The sequence below is a fragment of the Chiloscyllium punctatum genome, chromosome 9, assembly GCF_047496795.1.
Source record: "Chiloscyllium punctatum isolate Juve2018m chromosome 9, sChiPun1.3, whole genome shotgun sequence".
In the NCBI taxonomy this organism is placed as follows: domain Eukaryota; kingdom Metazoa; phylum Chordata; class Chondrichthyes; order Orectolobiformes; family Hemiscylliidae; genus Chiloscyllium; species Chiloscyllium punctatum.
Window position 1 is genome coordinate 59,810,599 of NC_092747.1, and position 18,865 is coordinate 59,829,463.

An 18,865-nucleotide genomic window follows, 5' to 3' on the forward strand; every position below is an offset into this window, starting at 1 on the left:
CTGGTACAATTACAATATTTAAAAGGCATCTGGGTATATGAATAGAAAGACTTTAGAAGGACCAAGTGCTAGCAAATGGGACTAGATTAGGTAAAGATACTGGTCGGCATGGACGAGTTGGACTGAAGGGTCTGTTTCCATGCTGTACATCTCTATGACTCTATGAAAAAAGCCCCAGCTATTCAGCCTTCCCTATAGCTCAAACTCTTCAAATCCAGCAACCTCCTGTAAATCTTTTTTGCACCCTCTCAAATTTAAAAATATCATTCTGAAAGAAGGGCGACCAGAATTATATGCAATATTCCAAAAGGGATCTCGTCAATGCCACAACATGATGTCCCATCTCCTTTACTCAATGTTCTGACCAACGAAGGCAAGCGTGCCAAACAGCTTCTTCACCACCCTGTCCACCTGTGACTCCATTTTCTAGAAACTGTGTATCTGTACACCTAGGTCTCTCTGTTCAGCAACACTCTCCAAGGCCCTACCATTAACTGTATATGTGTTGCCCTGGTTTGCCTTACCAAAAGGTAACACATCACATTTATCTAAATTAAACTCCAACTGCCACTTCTTGGCCCTTTGTCCCATCTCTTCAATGTCTCGCTGTATTCTGAGATAATATTCTTCACTGTCTACTACACCACCAATTATGATGTCATCTGCAAACTAACCGTGCCTCCTGTGTGCATATCCAACTAATTTATATAAATGACTAAAAGCAGTCGACCCAGCACTGATCCTTGTTGCACACCACTGTTCACAGGCCTCCAGTCCGAAAAGCAACCGTCTACCACCACCCTCCGCCCCCTACAATCAAGCCAATTCTGCAACCAATTAACTAGCTCCTCTGAATCATATGTGATCTAAGCATACTAGCCAATCTGCTTTATTCATTTATCAACTTTGAACTGTTAGGTAGAAATGACTTGTGGACTTTGAGACAGCTTGTGGTAAAAAGAAACAAACAGATCAAACTAGCTTTGTTTGTTTGTGAGGCCTTGTCTGGAGGCTAACTGTAGCTGAACCTTGATTAAAAAGATTCTATCAGACACAGCACAGTGGAAGAAGTATTATGTTTAAACAAATAGCAGAATACTGCATTTGACTGAGCGTGGAGCCCATGCGACACTGGAATCAATGGGTATTAGGGGGCAAACATTCTCTTGATTGGAGTTATATCTGGGCACATAAGAAGATGGTTGTGATTGTTGGAGGTTAGTCATCTTAGCTCCAGGACGTCTCTGCAGGAGATCCTCTGGGTAGTGTCCAAGGCCCAATAATCTTCAGCTGTTGTATCAATTACCTTCCCTCCTTCATAGCGTCAGAAAGAAGATGTTTACCAATGACTGCACAATGATCAGCACTATTCACTACTCCTCAGATACTGAAGCAGTCCACATATTCAAATGCAGCAAGATCTGGACAATGTCCAGACTTGGGCTGACAAGTGCATGTAAAATTCACACCACACAAATCACAAGCAATAACCATCTCCAACAAAAATCAGTTTAATCATACTCCTCCACGGGCATCATCCTTGGGGTTACCATTGATCAGAAACTCAACTGAACTCATCACATAAAGACAGTGGCTACAAGAACGTATCAGAGGCTAGGAATACTGTGGCGAGTAACTCATCTCCTGACTCCCCAAAACCCCATCCATTGTCGACAAAGGTCAAGTCAGGAGTGTGATGGAATACTTTCCACTTGCCTGGATGGGTGTGGCTCCAACAGCACTCATGAAGCTTGACACCGGTTGATTGACAACACATTCACAAACTCTACCCACTCCATCACCAATGCTGAGTAGCAGCAGCGTGGACTACCTACAAGATGCACTGCAGAAATTCACCAAAGGTCCTTAGCTAGCACCTTCCAAACCTACAACCACTTCCATCTAGAAGGATAAGATAGATGGGAATACCAACCCCTGCAAATTCCCATCCAATCCACTCACCATTCTGACTTCAAAATATATTTATATATTTTGTATTCATTCATGGGATAAACCCATCACTGGCTAGGCCAACACCTTTTTGCCCTCCCCAGGCCGGCACGGTGGCACAGTGGTTAGCACTGCTGCCTCACAGCGCCAGGGACCCGGGTTCAATTCCCGACTCAGGCGACTGACTGTGTGGAGTTTGCACATTCTCCCCGTGTCTGCGTGGATTTCCTCCAGGTGCTCCGGTTTCCTCCCACAGTCCAATGATGTGCAGGTCAGGTGAATTGGCCATGCTAAATTGCCTGTAGTGTTAGGTAAAGGCGTAAATGTAGGGGAATGGGTGGGTTGCGCTTCGGCGGGTCGGTGTGGATTTGTTGGGCTGAAGGGCCTGTTTCCACACTGTAAGTAATCTAATCTAATTGCGCAGAGGGCAGTTAAGAGCCAATCACATTGCTGAGTCACATGTTGATCAGAACGACAGTTACCTTCCCTAAAGGACATTACTGAACCAGAAGGGTTTTTCTGACAATTGACAATGGATTCATGGCTATTATTAGACTCATTAATTCCAGTTATTTGTTGAACTCAAATTCCACCATTTGTCATGGCAAGAACATTACCTGGGTCTCTGGATTTAAAGTCCAGCGATAATACCACTAGACCATTGCCTCCCCTTCACTGTTTCTGGGTCAAAGTCCTGACATTTTCTCCCTGAGGGCTACTTCATGTAGGCTGCAGCGGTTTAAGAAGACAACTCACCATAATTTTCACAAGGGCAATAAGAGATGGGCATTAAATGCCGGCCAACCAGCAATACCCATGTCCCACAAGTGAATAAGAAAAGAAGGTGGCTATTAATATGGTCAGTTCCTTGGAATAATTTCCAACAAGTCTGGAAGAGACCATGTGTTCAAGCAGATGGCAATTGTTGAAAGGTAATTCAGGCCTTTGGAAGAGTCAACCAGTCTCCCAGGATGGAACGGGAATTAAGGTGTTTTTTTTAAAAACAGGTTTTCTGAGAGATTGCTCTGGGCTGCTACTGAGACAGTATGAAGATTTAAAATCTCCCTGCTGAATCTGATACACCTGCTTCTGGAAGCCCAAATAGTCGGAAGCTGAATTGAAAATATTGCTGCCTTTGCCTGGGTGAACTGAGAAGATGACCCAAATCAACATTTTGCAAAGACTAGGTAAAAACAATGACTGCAGATGCTGGAAACCAGATTCTGGATTAGTGGTGCTGGAAAAGCACAGCAGTTCAGGCAGCATCCGAGGAGCAGTAAAATCGACATTTCGGGCAAAAGCCCTTCATCAGGAATAAAGGCAGGGAGTCTGAAGCGTGGAGAGATAAGCTAGAGGAGGGTGGGGGTGGGGAGAAAGTAGCATAGAGTACAATGGGTGAGTGGGGGAGGGGATGAGGGTGATAGGTCAGGGAGGAGAGGGTGGAGTGGATGGGTGGAAAAGGAGATAAGCAGGTAAGACAAGTCATGGGGACAGTGCTGAGCTAGAAGTTTGGAACGAGGGTGAGATGGGGGAAGGGGAAATGAGGAAACTGTTGAAGTCCACATTGATGCCCTAGGGTTGAAGTGTTCCGAGGCGGAAGATGAGGCATTCTTCCTCCAGGCGTCTGGTGGTGAGGGAGCGGCAATGAAGGAGGCCCAGGACCTCCACGTCCTCGGCAGAGTGGGAGAGGGAGTTGAAATGTTGGGCCACAGGGCGGTGTGGTTGATTGGTGCGGGTGTCCTGGAGATGTTCCCTAAAGCGCTCTGCTAGGAGGCGTCCAGTCTCCCCAATGTAGAGGAGACCGCATCGGGAGCAACGGATACAATAAATGATATTAGTGGATGTGCAGGTAAAACTTTGATGGATGTGGAAGGCTCCTTTAGGGCCTTGGATGGAGGTGAGGGAGGAGGTGTGGGCGCAGGTTTTACAATTCCTGCGGTGGCAGGGGAAGGTGCCAGGATGGGAGGGTGGATTGTAGGGGGGCGTGGACCTGACCAGGTAGTCACAGAGGGAACGGTCTTTGCGGAAGGCGGAAAGGGGTGGGGAGGGAAATATATCCCTGGTGGTGGGGTCTTTTTGGAGGTGGCGGAAATGTCGACGGATGATTTGGTTTATGCGAAGGTTGGTAGGGTGGAAGGTGAGCACCAGGGGCATTCTGTCCTTGCCTCCTAGCAGAGCGCTTTAGGGAACATGTCATGATGTTTAGATTGATTCTAATTTAAAAAGTGAGATAACAGAGTTTTACATGAATTCATGCAGTTTTTGAGCAAAGTATAATGTAACTCTAAAGGTACAAATTCACCCCACAAAATATATGTGTGCATGTGGGTCTTTGTGTGTGTGTGTGTGTGTGTGTGTGTGTGTGTGTGTGTGTCTGTCTGTCTGGGTTGGGGGTTGTGAGTGTGAGAGAGAATGTATGTGTGTGTGTGTGTGTAGTGAGTGTAGAGTGTCTTAAGTCTGTGAGGGGGTGCATGTGTGAGTGTGTGCGTGTCTGGTGTGGGGGGTTGTGTCTGTGAGAGAGAGTGTATGTGTGTGTGCATGAGTGTAGAGTGGTCTAAGTCTCTGAGAGGATGCCCGTGTCAGTGTGGGAGTGTGTGTGTCTGTAAGGGTGTGCGTGGGTGTCTGTGTATATGTGTGTCCGTGTGTATGTGTGTATGGGAGTGCCTGTGTGTGTTGTGTGTGTGTGTGTAGGAGTGCCTGAATGTGTATATAGTGCAATGGTGATCACCTGTAATGTGACATGAACCCAAGGTCCCGGTTGAGGCCCTCCCTATGGGTACCGAACTTAGCTATCAGCCTCTACTCGGCCATTTTCGCCGCCAACTGTCCCAAAGTCCGCCTTGGAGGATGGTCATCCGAAGGTCTGAGGTCAAATGTCCTGGACCACTGAAAGTGTTCCCCAATTGGGAGGGAACATTCCTAACTGTTGATTGTTGTGTGGTGCCCATTCATCCGTTGTCGTAGCCTTTGCTCGATTTTCCCAAAGTACCATGCTCCAGGGCATCCTTGCCTGCAACGTATAAGATAGACAATGTTGGTTGAGTCACATGAGTACCTGCCATGTACAAGGTGGGAGGTGTTCCCACGTGTAATGGTGGTATCCATGTCCACACTCTGACACGTCTTGCAACGCCTACCGTGACATGGTTGTATGGAGTTGTCCTCACACATGCACCCCTTCACGGACTTAAGACACTCTACACTCACTATACACACACACACACACACACACACAAAGACCCACATGCACACATATATTTTGTGGGGTGAATTTGTACCTTTAGAGTTACATTGTACTTTGCTCAAAAACTGTATGAATTCATGTAAAACTCTGTTATCTCACTTTTTAGATTAGAATCAATCTAAACATCATGAGAACACAGGGGGCTAACACCTTCAACATATTGTCTAGCTCTCACCCATTGTTACAGCTAACCTGAGAATGCAACTTTTTAAAAAAAAGGTTTTGTGATTTACACATGAAAGAAGTGAAACTATCATGGTATTCAAACAGATGAAAGACTCAACAGACAATCAAGGTATTTTTCATTGTATAATTTCAGTTACATCACATTGTAAATTTTTGCTATAAATTCTGTGTTTTAGGATTGAGCCTTCCACAATCACCTGATGAAGGAGCGTCGCTCCAAAAGCTAGTGTGCTTCCAATTAAACCTGTTGGACTATAACCTGGTGTTGTGTGATTTTTAACTTTGAGACAAATTAGTTCAACTATTTCTGATCACAAACTAATGTTGATTCTGTATTTAATATGATTTTCTAAATGAATTCCTATTCCTTAATAATAGATTCTAGCATTTTTGTTATAACAGGTGTTAGACTAACTGTCCTGTGGTTTCCTGCTTTTTTTGGATTGCACGAGTTGCATAGATAATTGGATACTTCAGTGTACCAATTGTTTTTTTTAAAATGGTGCTTGTCAGGGAAGAGAATATACACTAGATAACAGGCATTTCTCTATGGAGAGGTCTGATTTCAGATAAGTGTTAAGAAGTTTGAATTCCCAGTAGGAGCAGTTAGAGTTGAAAGATTCAATCCATCTGTTCTTTTAGGAAGGTGGATTGTTGACCACTTTCCTCTCTGATTGAGTAAGGATGCAAGTGGGTGGGATCTGAACTATGAAGTGGAGGCTAGAGTGATCCTTTAACTTTGTGGTATGTGATCACCACAGACAAGACTGGGAGGCTGTTGCAGATGCTTAGATTGGCACAGATATTAGAAAGGCAACAGGTAGTCTTTTATCATGTAGAACACTAAGATTTGTAAATGCAGCAGATATTCTTGGGTATTTAAATCCTGAGGTTTTAGGCACTGTAAGAGTAGGGTGTTGCCTCAGATTCTGCCGCAAATGTGACAAAAACAGGAAAACATTTCAGATAAGAAGAGGGAAAATTAATGAGCAGACAAATATGAATTTTAATGTAATTTAGATATGCCACAAATACTGGATTATATCCATGTGTCTGTTCCATTTTATTTTACTCTTTTATTTGCCTCTATGTTTGAACATTGTTTGTTTCTGAAATGCATAAAAATAATCAAAGCAATTTCATACACACACCAGATGGGAAGCTAGGCTGCTATAACAAATCATAAAGAAGTGCAGTAATCAGGCTTAAGTCAAAGCACATTAGAAACAGGGTGATTAATTTTCCAAAGTATTTTGTTTATGGACAAACATTTGAATTTGCAGACCAGGAGCTGGCAGGTCGAAGAAAGTTTGGTAGCAAACAATGTTTAAAGAGGGATGGAAACTTTCAAAAGATGATCTTAATATTTTACAAAATTTGTCCTAATGCTAAATTGCATTGTCAAATTTAGTGGGAATAGTTTGGTACAATATTGGAATGTTTCCCCTAATTCTCCTTGATTCCAGGACTCTTTGCTAGGGCTCACTGATGCAATGCTTGGTAAAATGTTGTCTTGCGGTCAAGGACAGTCACTCTCCCTCACCTCTAGAGTTCAGCTCCTTTGTCAATATTTGGGACAAATCTCTAATGAGGTTAGGAGCTTGGTCTAACCTAAATTTAGTGTAAATGGGTGTGTTATTGCTGTGGAAGTGCTGCTTGATAGCACCATTGAGGATGCTTCCATCACTTAGCTGATGATTGACCTGAGATTGATAGAGTGGTAATTGGCTTCATTACATTTGTCTTATTTGCTTGCACAGGATTTACTGCATCCTAGACTTCAATGAAAAGCAGAAAAGTCAGATTGAAGACATATTTCAAACCTTCTTCTGAAGTTACATATGAAGGCTACATGTTCAACATCAGGACTTGGAGGAGAGAAAGAATGCTGATCAGTGTGTGGCAACATTCAGATATATGGCTGAATCCTGGATAACTGAAAGATGATCTCAGAAATAGGATTGTTTCATAGAATCATAGAGGTGTACAGCACGGAAACAGACCCTTCAGTAAACCCGTCCATGCCAACGAGATATCCCAACCCAAACTAGTCCCACCTGCCAGCACTTGGCCCATATCCCTCCAAACCCTTCCTATTCATGTACCTATCCAAATGCCTTTTAAATGTTGCAATTGTATTAACCTCCATCACTTCCTCTGGCAGCTCATTCCATACACGTACCACCATCTGTGTGAAAACTTTGCCCCTTAGGTCTCTTTTATATCTTTCTCCTCTCATCTTAAACCTATGCCCTCTAGTCCTGGACTCACCCACACCAGGGAAAAGACTTTGTCATATTATCCTATCCATGCCTCTATAAGGTCACCCCTCAGCCTCCAACGCTGCAGGGAAAACAGGCCCCAGACTGTTCAGCATCTCTCTATAGCTCAAATCCTCCAACCTGGGCAATATCCTTGTAAATCTTTTCTGAACCCTTTCAAGTTTCACAACATCTTTCCGATAGGAAGGAGACCAGAATTGCACGCAATATTCCAACAGTGGCCTAACCAATGTCCTGTATATGACCTCTCAATTCCTGTACTCAATACTCTGACCGATAAAGGAAAGCATACCAAACACCTTCTTCACTATCCTATCTACCTGCGACTCCACTTTCAAGGAGCCATGAACCTGCAGACCAAGGTCTCTTTGTTCAGCAACGCTCCCTAGGACCTTACCATTAAGTGCACAAGTCCTGTTAAGATTTGCTTTCCTAAAATGCAGCACCTCGCATTTATCTGAATTAAACTCCATCTGCTACTTCTCAGCCCATTGGCCCATCTGATCAAGATCCCGTTGTAATCTGAGGTAACTTTCTTCGCTGTCCACTACACCTCCAATTTTGATGTCATCTGCAAACTTACTAACTATACCTCTTTTGCTCATATCCAAATCATTTATATAAATGATGAAAAGTAGTGGACCTAGCATCGATCCTTGTGGCACTCCACTGGTCAGAGGCCTCCAGTCTGAAAAATAACCTTCCACCACCACCCTCTGTCTTCTACCTTTGAGCTAGTTCTGTAACCAAATGGCTAGTTCTCCTTGTATTCTGTGAGATCTTACCTTGCTAATCAGCCTCCCATGGGGAACCTTGTCGAACGCCTTACTGAATTCCATATAGATCACATCTACCACTCTGCCCTCATCAATCCTCTTTGTTACGTCTTCAATAAACTCAATCAAGTTTGTGAGATAAGATTTCCCACCCACAAAGCCATGTTGACAATCCCTAATCAGTCCTTGCCTTTCTAAATACATGTACATCCTATCCCTCAGGATTCCCTCCCACCACCAATGTCAGGCTCACTGGTCTACAGTTCCCTGGCTTGTCCTTACCACCCTTCTCCAGTCTTCCGGCACCTCACCTGTGACAATCGATGATACAAATATCTCAGCAAGAGGCCCAAGAATCACTTCTCTAGCTTCCCACAGAGTTCTAGGGTACACCTGATCAGGTCCTGGGGACTTATCCACCTTTACCTGTTCCAAGACATCCAGTACTTCCTTCTCTGTAATATGGACATTTTTCAAGATGTCACTATCTATTTCCCTATATTCTATATCTTCCATGCCCTTTTCCACAGTAAATACTGTTCCACACTGTAAATAATCTAATCTAATCTAACCTACTCTAATCTAATCTAAAATACTCGTTTAGTATCTCCCCCATTTTCTGCGACTCCAGACAAAGGCCACCTTGCTGATCTTTGAGGGGGCCCTATTCTATCCCTAGTTATCCTTTTGTCCTTAATGTATTTGTAAAAACCCTTTGGATTCTCCTTAATTCAGTTTGCCAAAGCTATCTCATGTCCCCTTTTTGCCATCCTGATTTCCCTCATAAGTATACTCCTACTGCCTTTATACTCTTCTAAGGATTAACTCGATCTATCCTTACATATGCTTTCTTCTTTTTCTTAACCAAACCCTCAATCTCTTTAGTCATCCAGCCTTCCCTACACCTATCAGCCTTTCCTTTCACCCTAACAGGAATGTACTTTCTCTGGATTCTCATTGTTTAATTTCTGAAGGCTTCCCATTTTCCTGCTGTCCCTTTACCTGCAAACATCTGCCCCCAATCAGCTTTTGGAAGTTATTGCCTCATATCACCAAAATTGACCTTTCGCCAGTTTAGAACTTCAACTTTTAGATCTGAGCTATCCTTTTCCATCAGTATTTTAAATTCCTCCACTGACACCTCAGTTACCTGCTCTGCCTTATTTCCCAAGAGTAGGTCAAGCATTGCACTTCTCTAGTAGATATATCCACATACTGAATAGAATATTTTCTTGTACACACTTAACAAATTCCTCTCCATCTAAACCCTTAACACTATGGCAGTCCCAGTGTATGTTTGGAACGTTAAAATCCCCTACCTTAACCACCCTATAATTCTTACAGATAGCTGAGATCTCCTTACAAATTTGTTTCTCAATTTCCCTCTGACTATTAGGGGTTTTTTAGATTAGATTAGATTACAGTGTGGAAACAGGCCCTTGGGCCCAACAAGTCCACACCGACCCGCCGAAGCGCAACCCACCCATACCCCTACATTTACCCCTTACCTAACACTATGGGCAATTTAGCATGGCCAATTCACCTGACCTGCACATCTTTGGACTGAGGGAGGAAACCGGAGCACCCGAAGGAAACCCATGCAGACACGGGGAGAATGTGCAAACTCCACACAGTCAGTCGCCTGAGGCAGGAATTGAAATCAGGTCTCTGGCGCTGTGAGGCAACAGTGCTTACCACCGTGCCACCCATATTACAGGGTTCTGTAATACAATCCCAATAAGGTGATCATCCTTTTCTTAGTTCCACCCAAATAACTTCTCTGGATGTATTCTGGTAATATCCTCCCTCAGCACAGCTGTAATGCTATCCCTTATCAAAAATGCAACTCTCCCTCCTCTCTTGCCTCCCTTTCTATCCTTCCTATAGCATTTGTAACATTAAGCTGCCAGTCCTGCCCATCCCTGATCCAAGTTTCTGTAATTGCTATGATATCCCAGTCCCATGTTCCTAACCATGCCCTAACTTCCCTGTTAGGCCCCTTGCATTGAAATAAGTACAGTTTAATTTATTAGTCCTATCTTGTCCCTGCCTGCCCTGACTGTTTGTTTGACTCGCTTCTGTTCTCAACTGTACCAGTCTCAGATTGAACTTTTTCCTCACTATCTCCCTGCATCCTACCCCCCCCCCCCCCCACCTTACTAGTTTAAATTCTCCCAAACAGCACTAGCAAATGTCCCTGATAGTATATTAGTCCCCTTCCAATTTAAGTGCAATCCGTCCTTCTTGTATAGGTCACTTCTACTCCAAAAGAGATTCCAACGATCCAAAAATGTGAATCCTTCTCCCATACACAAGCTCCTCAGCCATTCATTCATCTGCTCTATCCTGCTATTCCTGCCCTCACTAGCTCGTAGCACTGGAAGTAATCCAACTATTACGACACTCAAGGACCTCCTTTTTAAATTCCTGCCTAACTCTCTGTAATCTCCCTTCAGAATCTCAACCTTTTTCCTTCCTATCCTTGGTTCCAATGTGGACAATGACCTCTTGCTGGCCCGTGTCCCCTGTGCGAACATACTGCACCCTCTCAGAGACATCCTTGACCCTGGCACCAGGGAAGAAACACATCATTCTGATTTTTTGCTGCTGACCACAGAAACATCTGTCTGTATCTTGGACTAGAGTCCCCTAACACAATTGATCTCTTGGAACCCAACATACCCCTCATTACATTAGAGCCAGTCTCAATACCAGAAACTTGGCTGTTTGTGCTACATTCCCCTGTGAATCGATCATCCCCTACATTTTCCAAAACATCATACTTGTTTGAAATGGGGATAGCCACAGAACTTCAACTGCCTACCTTTCTTACCTTTCCTGGAGTTAACCCAATTGTGTGTTTGAGGCATTATGAGAGCATCTGTGGTAAAACAGGAGAAACTTACTACTCAGGAAGCTATAACGTGTATCAGCTCTGAGCTGATCCAATCACCAGTTGTTAATCACCTGAATTGTTAATCACCAGCTTGTTGGTCGACATGATTTGGAGATGCCAGTGCTGGGCTGGGGTGGACAAAGTTAAAAATCACACAACAGGTTTATTTGGAAGCCCGAGCTTTTGGAGCACTGCTCCTTTATCAGGTGGTTGTGGAGTGAACCTGAAGCTGAACAACCTAAAGCTGATCCAGTAGAAGATACCTGTATACAAGTGCAGAGATCATGACAGCATAAGGACTTTGCCCAGATTCAAACAAGATGAGATATGAATTGGAGATGAGTGAGGGTGGTCGTGTATGGAATGAGCTGCCAGAGGAAGTGGTGGAGGCTGGTATAATTACAGCATTTAAAAGGCATCTGGATGGGTATATCAATAGGAAGGGTTTGGAGGGATATGGGTCGAGTGCTGGCAGGTAGGACCAGATTGGGTTGGGATATCTGGTCAGCATGGACGGGTTGGACTGAAGGATCTGTTTCCATGCTGTACCTCTCGATGACTATATGAGGTATGACAAAGACACAACGATTTCCTCGCTTTGTGAACTATCTAGCAAAGCTTTTGCCTAATTTAGCATCAGAGATTGAACCTTACACAAGCTCATTGCTAAATATGTACTGTGCTTTTGGGACACAGAAGAAGCACTTTCATTAGAATCAAGCAACTAATGATGACACCAGTGCTGAGGTGTAATGACATCAACTGTTAAGTCACCGTGCAATTGAAGATCTGGACTCCCCGGGGGTCTCTCTGTTCCACGATCAGTCAATAAGCACTAGCATTCAGTCTGGCTCTGTAAGATTTCACACTTTAATTATCATGGCTGGGTACAGGTTGTCCAGCCAACACAAAGGTTCAACACTTCTGTGTCACCAAGGAGAAGCTGCACACATGGCTTAACACAAAGACATTTTTATATCTTTTTTTGAAAAGGGGTATCGCCATAATTACAGAGCAAATTTAAACAATTATCGATCAAATTTAACGAAATGGCTTTACTGACAATGATATTTCTTGGGAACCAACTTTACTTGCCACATTCAAGCACCCTTATCTTAGATTCCCTACAGTGTGGAAACAGGCCCTTCGGCCCAACAAGTCCACACCGACCCTCCAAAGAATAACCCACCCAGACCCATTTCCCTCTGACTAATGCACCTAACCTATGGGCAATTTAGAATGGCCAATACACCTGACCTGCACATCTTTGGACTTGGGGAGGAAACCCACACAGACACAGTGTGAATGTGCAAACTCCACACAGACAGTCACCCGAGGCAGGAATTAAACCTGGGACCCTGGTGCTGTAAGGCAGCAGAGCTAACCACTGAGCGACCGTGCCACCCCTATCTTGTGAAACTATTCTTTGCACCTGCATTTGCAAGGTCACTTAGGATGGTTAGTAATGTCCTGTTTAGTCTAGTTATTTCTATGCTATTAGGGAAGCATTGTCTGCTAATCTTTGCTAAAACACACTATGGTTAATTCAGGAATGCAGTTTTAAGCAGAATTGCCAATTTGCAGCCTCGAGGCCATTTTGTTATGTTATTTGCATCTAGAAGCCATTTTATTGCTGCCTATGTTAGTAACAGCATGTATTAAATGGTTGTTTCTGACTATAACTAGTTACTTCAGCCTGTATTCAGATTTCAGGCCTTTATCCTAAACTGAATGACATTAAGCACAGATTGAGAAAGAGTGCTTGGCTATTACCTGCGTGCGTATTTTAATCAATACCTATTTGGAAGAGACAAAGTGACCAGTGGCTGACCACAAGCAACTTCAAAATATCTCTTCAACCACTTCCATCTGCTCCAAAGTGTCTGCAAATAATATTATTTTCCTGGCAGAGATATCATTTGGGTGTGATGTAAAAGCAAGGGAAACAGATGTACATTGCAGAGGTTCTGTCAAGAACAGCAGTCCTTATAAATAAATTAGATGATACTGAGACAGAATGGGAACTCTTCTACATACAAAAAGGTGCAAGAGGTTGGCATGCTGCGGAACCCATTAACCAACATAGACAATGAACCTGAAAGGCAAGCATCTTCTTCAAATTAAGCAAATTCTGACAAGATGAAGTACTCCAAATGTTGCAGGAAGTAGTGAAGAAAATATAGGCTGAAGCAATCGAGGACATGCCTGTTGATATAAGAGAGTATAGAGTATACAGACATGAAATTGTGGCCCAAGATTGCATCTTCCAGACAAGACATTATCATGAAGAACAAGACATTATCATGAAGGACATGAGTAAAAGAAATGTTGAAATACATCTATGTAAATATCAAGGAGTTTCACCTCATCTGAGCAAGACAGGAGAAATGCTCTAAAACAAGTACTGAAATTGCGAGGAGCAAGTCAACATGTCTGGCAACATCTGTGGGAAGAAAACAGAGTTAACGTTTCAAGTACAGTAACGCTTCATCAAACAGAAATGTTCTACTAGCCAAACAAGAACATGAGGTAAAGGACTGTATCAGCCAGTGCAGTACTTTGTAATGAATATCAAGCTAAACAAGCTAGAAAATTAATCATGACACTTAACATCCCAGAGAGACCATGGATGAAGATTAGAGTAGATCTCTCTACTTTTGCAAGATTGAATATCTTTTTCCAATTGATCAACTGACATCAATGACTACCACCAAGTTTATAGAATTCTTGAAAGCATATTACAGCATTCAGACTATGATGAGCGAGACAGGCCCTCAATTCATGAGTGAAGAATTCTAGTCCTTCTTAAATGATTAGGAAAATCGACATCATAAACCATCGCCACATTATCTCCAGTTAAAAGGAAAGGTTGTGTCATCAGTGAAAACCACCAAGGGAATCTCAAACATTTGAACAAGGCAATCACATACTGACACCTGAAGGTACTGAAAGTCTAACCTAATATCACATTGCATCCAAACTATTTTTTAAACAGCTTAAACAAAAACTTCTGAAGCCAATTGAAGCAAAAGGAATGAGTAGAAAAAAATCAAAGTTAAATGACAATTACCACATTTCATTTTAATAGAGATGCAAGATCATCAGCACAGCTAAGCATTGGAGAAAGTCTGAGTTCAAACATTCAATGCTATCAACTAAAGTTAGCCCATGTGCAAGGTAGCACCTATGTAGAATATTAATACCTTGACTGTACATAGTGAACATGAATGACTGGATATATTATTATATCCATGCATTTATATGTACAACTACAGAAGTCAGTCCTTCACTGTAGACAGCTAACAAACTGCACAATTCGTTCACTGCACAGAATACAGAACACCTATCAGCTCTAGAGGTCCACTGATCCTCAACTAGGGCAATGGATCAGCAACACCTGATACCAAAACAACAGCCCTCACCATGGACCAACATGCCCTGTAGTAAAGGAACATCACCCATGAGCTTAGAGCAGATGAACAGCTACCAACAATATATATGTGTATCATTAGAAGACCTGCATGACTTAAAAAATTATGCATGCAGTTCATATGCAGAGACTGAAGAAAGTACAACAGATGAATATTAACACAATTTTGTTCAATTTACTTGACTGTTCGTTAATAGTGGGTAAATTGTAACTGCAAATGATAGCACATGAAAATGCATTTTTGTTTTTTTAAGGATGCTTGGGATGTTTAGAGAAATGCATCTGTAAATGTAATGTGCACTATGACCTGTCATAGTCATGGGACGTCTGTTGTAAGTGCTTTCATTTAGCATAACTACTACTAGTACTTAACTAAACTTTTTGCATGGTATTGTATATTGAATAAGAATTAGAAAAGACATTAGCAAATATATATTTTCAGATGCCCTTCAACTTGTTATTGGAGAGTAAAGAGATAACTCTTGGCCATGTAACAGGAAAGTTTAGTCTTTGTCAGTGGTGATACAATAGATCATGTGGTATGGAAACCCTTGGAAGAGAGATACAAGTGTCTGGAACTTATGCTGAATCTAAATGTGTACAGTTAGCATAATGTAAATAAACTATTATTTAGAAAAGACTTAGTAAAGTATTCAATTATTCTCCTCCAAGAATACTCACACCAGAGACAATCAAGAATGCCAAGAGTTTCAAACGATTCTCGAACAAAAATAAATACCAAACTACTACATGTCAGATACTAACTTGGAGATCCCAATGGATAGATGACAAAATTTAACTGTGTGGCCATCTTCTGACCCCAATCCTTTTCCATCTGATTGGATGTATTCCTGGAGGTATAATTTCACAACCTCCTGCCTCAACTGCCATATGTTTATCCCACCCCAATACTTTTGTGATTAGTAAGCAAAAGTGTTCAAAGTAAATGAAATTCACACTTTTTAAAACATCTCTAGGTTTTTTCTTCTGGGTTACCCTTAGTAGTATCCAAGGGATTATTTTTTAATTCCTAGAGATTCCAGGATAATGCTGGAGATTTGGCAATCCTTTGAGGTGGGATGGTCATTACAGTCTTCTGCTCAAGTCTTTCAGTTTAAATTACAGTCAGGTTTGAGCGATATCACACGTAACCAAGATGTGTATTTAATAAAGGAACCCATTGGCTTTAGGTGGGTGATTTTGCCATTGTACAGATAATTAAAACTGAGAATACATATAAATATACCAATTAGAAGTAGGAATAGGCATTTGGCCCCTCAAACTGATCTGATTGTGGCCTCTATGCCACATTCTTTTCTACCCTGATAAGCTCTCATTCACTTGTTCGTCTAGAATATATCAGTCTCTATCTTAGAAATATTCAACTAATACTGTTGTCTGGTGAACTGAATTCAAAAGATTCATGATCCTCTCAGAAAAATGATTTCTCCCAATTTTCATCCTCAATACCCAGAAGGGTAACCCTTGTTATTAAACTATATCAATTGGTCAGTTCATGGTGACTCCATGACCAATAAGTAATTTGAGCAATTTTAACTGCCCTTCAATCTGTTTCTGCTCGGCAGATGAAGTTATAATTCCACTCTTTGTTCAATGGGGAGGTTAGAAGAACTGAGGAAAAAGAAATAACCACTGCAACCCAATGCAAAGACCAATATAATGAGAAAGAGACAAATCTTATTAAGAAGGTGTTTGATTTTTTTTTTGCAGGAACAACGGGATGAAACATTACACAGCCCTCAACACTAGGAAGAGATTAACTACATGTAACACTTATAATAAAGTGCATAATTAAATATTCCTGAGATTCAAAGTAGTTTACAAATCTTAAGAAAATTTAATTGTTGTATCATTATAAGATTGCTCACTAAATTTAAATGATATGTATAATTTTTGTCAAATTGTACATATTAACTTATACTCTAACCAGTCACTTCAGACTGAATGTTACCATATTTTCGTTGTGTGAATCTTGTCAGGTTTCATGGAGGATTTCATTTTTTTAAATTCACTCATGGGATGTGGGCATCACTGGCTCGGCCAGCATTTATTGCCTGCCTCTAGTTGTTCTTCAGATGAGGGGCGGTGAGCTGCTTTCTTGTAGCACTGCAGTCCATGTGCTGCAGGTAAACCCACACTGCCATTAAGGAGGGGATTCAGGGTTCCTGACTCAGCAACACTGCAGGAACAATGATATATTTTCAAGTCAGGAACATGAGTGTCTTGGAGGGGATCTTGCAGGTAATGGGGCTCTCCTTTATCAGCTGTCTTTCTAGACAGTATTGTTCGTAGGTTTGGAAGGTGCTGTCTTAGGATCTTTGGTGAAAATCTGCAGTACATTCTCTAGAAAGTACGTATTGCTGCTACTGAGTACGGTGGTAAAGTGAATGAATGTTTATGGATGTGATGCAAATCAAGTGAGCTGCTTTGTCCTGGATTTGTCGAGCTCCTTGAGTGTTGGTAATGCTGCATTCACCCAGATAAGTTGGGAGTATACCATCACACTTGGCTTGTGCCTTGTAGATAGGGACAGGCTCTTTTGGGAACAGGAGGTGAATCACTCACTGCAATATTTCTAGTCTCTGGCCTGCTCTTGTAGCCACTGTATGGTGAGTCCAGTTGAGTTTCTGGTAAATAGTAACCCCATGAATATTGATATTGGAGAATTCAGTGATGGTAACACCATGCATTGTCAAGGGACAGAGGTTAGTTTGTCTATTATTGACCATGTTCATTGCCTGGAGTTAATGTGGCATGAATGTTACTTGCCACTTGTCAATATTGTCCAGACCTTGTTGCATACTCTGAGGAGCCATGAACGGTGGTCAACATTGTGCAATCATCGGTGAACACACCCACTTCTCACCTTGATGATAGAGGGCAGGTCATTGATGAACCAGCTGAAGATGATTCAGCCAAAAACAACACCCTGAGGAATCCCTGCAGAGATGTCCTGGAGTTGAGATGACTAACCTCCACCAAACACAACCACCTTTCTATGTGCAGGTATGCTCCAACCAGCAAAGAGATTCCCTTTGATTCATGATTATTTCAGTCTTGCTAGGATTCTTTGATATCATTCTTGGTCAAATTGGCCTTGATGCTGAAGGCTGTCACTATCATCTCATCTCTGGAATTCAGGTCTTTTGTCCATGTTTGAACCAAGGCTGTAATGAGGCTGAATTAAACCAAGGCTGAATTGAGTGGCCCTGGTGGAACCCAAGCTGGGTATCACTGAGCAGGTTATTGCTAAGCAGGTAGTGCTTGACAGCACTGTTGATGACTCCTTCCATCACTTTACTGATGATAGAGAGTGGACTGATGGAGTGGTAAATGGCAGGGTTGGATTTGTCCTGCTTTTTATGTACACAGCATACCTGGGCAATTGTCAGGTAGAAGTCAGTGTTGTAACTGAGCTGGAACATCTTGGCTAGAGATCTGGCAAGTTTTGGAGCACAGGTCTTCAGTACTATTGAGGGAATATTGTCAGGGCCCATGAATTTTGCAATACTTGCTCCAACAATTTCTGATCTCACATGAAATGAATCAAATTGACTGAAGACTGGTTTCCGTGATGCTTGGGACCTCTGAAGTAGGCCAGGGTGGATCATTCACTTTGTGCTTCTATCTAATGATTATTGCGAATGCAGGTATCTTTATAATTTTTTTATTCATTCATGGGATGCGGGCATCACCATCTAGACTAGCATTTATTGCTGATCCCTAATGCCCAGAAGGTAGTTAAGAGTCATAGACTACTAGAACCCCTACAGCGTGGAAGCAGGCCATTCAGTCCATACCGATCAAACAAAGAGCGTTCCACCACCCTACCCTATCCCTGCAGCCCTGTGTTTAACGTGGCTAACCGGCCTAATGTACATCCATAGACACTATGGGCAATTTAGCATGGCCAAACCACCTAACCTGTGCATCTTTGGACTGTGGAAGGAAACTGAAGCATCCGGAGGAAGCCCACGCAGACACGGGGAGAATGTGCAAACTCCACACAGTCACCTGAGGCTGGAATTGAGCCTGGGTCCCTGGCACTGTGAGACAGCAATGTTAACCACTGAGCCATAT